This window comes from Mastomys coucha, unplaced genomic scaffold, assembly GCF_008632895.1.
Source record: "Mastomys coucha isolate ucsf_1 unplaced genomic scaffold, UCSF_Mcou_1 pScaffold5, whole genome shotgun sequence".
NCBI classification, from domain to species: Eukaryota; Metazoa; Chordata; class Mammalia; order Rodentia; family Muridae; genus Mastomys; species Mastomys coucha.
The window spans coordinates 47,103,868-47,109,280 of record NW_022196911.1 but is presented as its reverse complement, the minus strand read 5'-3'; the positions used below and the strand labels follow the sequence as shown (position 1 = coordinate 47,109,280).

General features: G+C 43.8%; 1 protein-coding gene and 1 pseudogene across 12 annotated transcripts in view; both read right to left on the bottom strand.

Annotated features, from left to right (window-relative positions):
- Cdkl3 (cyclin dependent kinase like 3) overlaps positions 1-5,413 on the bottom strand; it is an 87,574-nt gene that overhangs the window by 43,884 nt on the left and 38,277 nt on the right. The gene's annotated exons all lie outside the window — the stretch shown is intronic.
- LOC116076818 lies at positions 624-2,150 on the bottom strand (annotated as a pseudogene).

The window sequence follows — 5,413 nt, the reverse complement described above, 5'->3', positions numbered from 1 at the left end:
ATTTAGGGGTGGCCCCTCTGCTGAAAGGCAGGGAAGGGGCACCTTCTGATAATCTCCCTGCAGCTGAGGACATAACTGCTCCATGAACCCAAGATGTTTTGGAAGTAATTCAAGGCTACTGAGAGCTGTGCATGCAAGGATTAAAGAAACAGACCTCATGCACCTGGGCATGGGGGGAAAAATATTTACTGTAAGATAATGAAGAAGTGGGCATGCTTTGCCATGAGAAAGTGCTAAGAGATTGTGCTACATGATTGTTGTTAAATTCTATTTTTAGTCTTACTGTGTTTTACTATAAAAGATTTCTCACATTAAAGTTTATTACCATTGCCAGCAGAGCGGTGGTCCTCTCGTTCTCATTCAGTCGCCCTCTCTACTTCAGCCTCACCCTTGTTGGCTGGCTCCAACACCATATGGACTATACAGTATGCGTGTCCTTGTCACCAAGTATAGAAAAGAGTTTAGAAAAGTCATCAAAGTTCACCTCAATGAGAAAAAAAATGAAAAAATGCAAAATATGTACAATTCCTGGCAGTTCTCACAAGGGGTTTTTCTATCAACATAAAAGATTACACTTACGTATGACAGTACAGTGGATCTTACTGTTACTGTACAGGTTTTTGCTTCAAAGTGCTTATTTTATTTTAAAAAGGGTGAGTTTTTTTCTTCTTTAACACAGATGAATCAGGGTCCCAGCCCTCCTGCAGTACAGGATAGTTTAACAGCCTCCTGGCTGAGGTCTCTGCTCAGGTTCCTGACAGTTCCTACAGCAGCACTCTAGGGGTCCCATTGGGAGCAGCTCCCATTTTCTTGGGTAGCTGACTCTGGGCCTTTCGAGATTTCACCATCTTCATCCTCACCTCCAAGATTTCATGGATGGCCTTCTGGAAGCAATGGAAATTATAGTCAATAAGCCCTTTTCTTTCAAAGCTTTCCTCTCTGACAAAGCAAACAAGTGCCAAGAACTTTGTGACCTCTTTTAAATAAAGAACTGTTGTATTATTCAGCTTTATAATGGCTGTCGAGTCCTTGTCATACAGGGCGCCTGCTCCATCTTCTTTGAGACCATAAATACAAGAGATGTCAATCACCACATCAGTCATGTCGCAGCAGAGCTCATACGTCTGCATGTCCACCTGCGTGCTGTCAGTTGCAATATAAATCTTACTGACCATGTCAAACAGAAATGCTTTCTCAATTCCAGAATTTGAGATAAAGACGTTCAGCAGATTTTCCAAGGTCGGGAGTTGGAGATCAGTTTCTGAACCACTTTACTAAAGGCTTCAAATATTGAATGATCATATATGCTTGTCAGACAAAAGCTCAGGTAAATTTTTTCTAATCCAGCATCAGCAAGGTCATCGTTTGCCCTCTGGTGAATGTCTCTTTGGGTTTCAATTTTGTGATCATCTGACAGACCATCTACTTTATGAATAAACACCTGGAAGTTGATACCAGTGTTCACCTTGTAGGCCCTGGTCACTGTGAGATGGAGCCTGGCCAGCGCTTCCATATAGTCATCCTGGGAGTCGATGACAAAGATCAGTGCTCCTGTGCCCCGAAAGATCATCTCATAGTCAAATGTAGGATCAAAAAAGTCAGTCTGCCCTGGGAAGTTGACAAATGAGCTGTTGGAGACATCTTCCCAGCAGATCCTATTGGTGCTCTCCAGGAACAGCGTCTCACTCGGGGACATTTTGTGAAAGACAACTTTCTTTATGGACAACTTGCCGCTCCTCCTGAGACCCATGAGCAGGATTCTGGGCTTCACCTCAGTACTGAAGGGTTCACTGAAGTCCAGAACTCCGGCCTGCTGTCCAGCTCGGCCATCCTCATAGCCTGCCAGCCCCACCAGCTCATCCTCCTCCGCCTCGTTGCCACCGTCCTCACCCTGTGTCTGCGGCTTGCCCATCACCTGGCTCATCACGCCCACACTTGCCTCTGAGGTCCCACAGCACCCCAGGGATGCGCCTGGTGAGCAAGGGGGTGGCAGCAGAGCCCAGCCCCCTCCCTGCTGCTGCTGCTGCTGCCGGAGGAGCCAGCTGGAGTGCAGCATTTCTCCCCAGGCACTTTCCTTCTCTTGATATTCCTCCACACTGGTGTAATGTGTTCCTATGTCTATGCACTGTATGACACAGGCCAGAAGAGAGGGTCAGATTTCCTGGAACTGTCATTACAGGCAGTTATGAGCCTGTGTGGGTGCTGGGAACCAAACACAGCTCTTTCACAAGAACAGCAAGGACTCTTAGCCACTGAGCCATCTTCTGGCCCCCATGTGCTTTTTGGGGGTGAGAGGTGTGTTTTTTTTTTTTTTATATAGGTCCTCATGTGTGCCAGATGGCAGTGCAAGAGACTGAACCCAGGGTTTCATGCATGCTAGGCAAACACTCGACCAACTATGCTACATCCCTGACCCTGAATCAAAACTCTTCTAAGACTCCAAAAACCACACAGGCAGTGCTCTTGGTTGCACACTAGAACTTAATGGGGAGCCCCCACTATTAAAGACACTACATGCTTTTGTCCCAGGTCATAGAGAAATCGAGTTGGTACTTACCAAGAATGTTTCTTCTTGGCTGGCTAGCTAGCATAGTCCTGGAAAGTGCTGTGCAGACCGCTGAGGGGGAAAGTCATCAGTAGGCTAACCTAGCTATGGACCTGTGCACTACAATAATGATTGGTACGGCAGGAGATGCCAGTGAGTACAACGGCAGCATGAATGTTGCACGGGTGGGTGATAACTGCTTTATGACTGCATTTAAAGTCTGCAAAGAGAAAATGCATACCTGGTACTATAAACCTAGTTTTGTTTTGTTTTTTTAAATTTATTATATATAAGTACACTGTAGCTGTCTTCAGACACACCAGAAGAGGGCATCAAATCTCATTACAAATGGTTGTGAGCCACCATGTGGTTGCTGGGATTTGAACTCAGGACCTGTAGAAGAGCAGTTAGTGCTCTTAACTGCTGAGCCATCTCTCCAGCCCCATAAACCTAGTTCTTACCCATGACTTGGGAGTTTACAGACCCCAGAGTCGAACATATCATTCTACTAAGTGTCCTCTAAAGTCATTCCTCTAAATCCATAGACAGAACTCTCAGAACTCCTTTAGAGACATTTCTTTATACCATGGATGGCGGTTAATCCAGAAACTCACAACTGGTTAAAGTGCAGCAAATAAGTGTCAGTGGAGTGTTCACTCATCTACAAATAGGACATCTATACCACCCAGCCTCCCAGGAGGCTCAGAGAACATCATGGGTGAAGGGGCAGAAAGACTGGAGGAGCAGAAGTCAGAGAGGACCGGAGTGAGGCAGTGTCTTCTAGATAAGCCAGAACCACTGCACTCACAGCAGCTGTGGCTGCTTGCACAGGGTCAAGCCAGTTACTCTAGCATGAGGGTGAGGGACTCATGAGTCCTCAGCCCTAACTATCCCTAGCTAACTGTGTGGCTTTGGACAACTGAGGCTTCTGAAGAAAAGTAGTAAGTTTTCCTTATGGGTGTGGCCCCTGGTGGGTTGCTAACACTCTGGTGGATACCCTTATCCCCAGGAGAATATAGGCAGCCCAAATTGAACTTAATAGGTTATTAAAAATAGCCAGGCAGTGGTGGTGCACGCCTTTAATCCCAGCACTTGGGAGGCAGAGGCAGGCAGATTTCTGACTTTGAGGCCAGCCTGGTCTACAGAGTGAGTTCCAGGACAGCCAGAGATACACAGAAGAAATCCTGTCTCGAAAAAAACAAAAAAAAAATTAAAATTATATATATATATATATATATATATATATATATATATATATATATAATATGACATGAAATTGGGGGTGCAGTAGGAAAGTGGGGTGAGTCTGGGAAGAGTATAGAACTAAGTAACGAGTGAATAGGATCAAAACACAGCCTGAGATTCTCAGGGAATTAATAAAAGTAGTATATGAAAAGACTTTCCTATGTTAAAAACACAGCATAGTATTGTACTAAATAAATTGTGGTTTCTTGCTGGGTGTGGTTGCACATGCCTTTAATCCAAGCACTCAGGAGGAAGAGGCAGGAAGATGGACAGCCTCATCTACAGAACCAGTTCCAGGACAGACAGGGCTATACAGAGAAACCCTGTCTTAAAAAACAAACAAAAATTTTGTTTGGTTTTCTTTTTCATGTTTATTTAGTAACTACAAAACTAGACAGAAGCCTGGTAAAACATCAAGTAAGACAATTTTTTATAATTTTTACAGAGTGAAAAACAATCTAGAATTTTGGTAGTGCTTTGGTTTAAATATATCCTTCAAAACTTTATGTGTGGAGCATGCCTACACTTGAGCAATCAGGAGACTGAGGCAAGAGGATTGCTCCAAGACTGAGACTAGCCTGGACTAAATAGAGAGTACTAGGTCAGCTGAGACTATATACAATAAGAAAGTCTTAAAACAAAACAACAAAAGGCTCTGTATCTTAGCTCAGTGGTAGAGAGCTTGCCTTGCACATGTACATTTTGAATTCATTTCTCAGCATCCCCAGACTAAAAAGTTGTTAATGTGCTATAAGCTGGTAAAGTTTGGTCCTGGTTCTACATCCCATCCCCATGCTCCCCAAAATAAGACTCAGATTCAAAATATATTTACAAATATATTTTGTAAATTTGTAAAACGTATTTGGCCATATAGCTAGGCTCTTTTCTTACTAGAATCCTAACGAGAATTCATTTAGTTTAATCTACATTCTGCCACGTGGCTGGTTACCTGTGCTCAGGTACCATGCCTCTGCCTCCTCACACCATTCCCAGCCAGATCTCTCCTGAGCTTGGCTCTATCCCAGAATTCTTTTTGCCTCCCAGATGTCCCACCTCCTATTTCCTGCCTAAGCAATAAGCCATAGGCTTTTCAGTTGACAGGTGATGCATCCATACAATACACAAGATATTTTCTCTACAAAAACCTTAATCTGGGGCTGGAGAGATGGCTCAGCAGTTAAGGGCCTTGACTGCTCTTCCAAAACTCCTGAGTTCAATTCCCAGCAACCACAACCACATGGTGGCTCATAACAACTGTAATGGGATCCCTGATGCCCTCTTCTGGTGTGTCTGAAGACAGCAACAGAGTACTAACATATAAAATAAATAAATCTTTTTTTTTTTTAAGCTTAATCTTCAAACTAATATGTCAATGGCATTAGGCAGCTGGGCCTTCAGGAGGTAATTCACAATGGACAAGGCCATGAAATGGTACCACCACGATGTATTAATGGCTTGCACTGCACTCCATGCCGTGCCCTCCACCCCTTGTCAACTGTAGCAAAGCCCTCCCAGATGCTGAATAGATTTCAGTCTGTGCCAGTGGACTTCCTAGCTTCCAGAACTGTGAGCCAAATAATCTTTTTTTTTTCTTTTTTTTCTTTTTCTTTTTTTTTTTTTTTT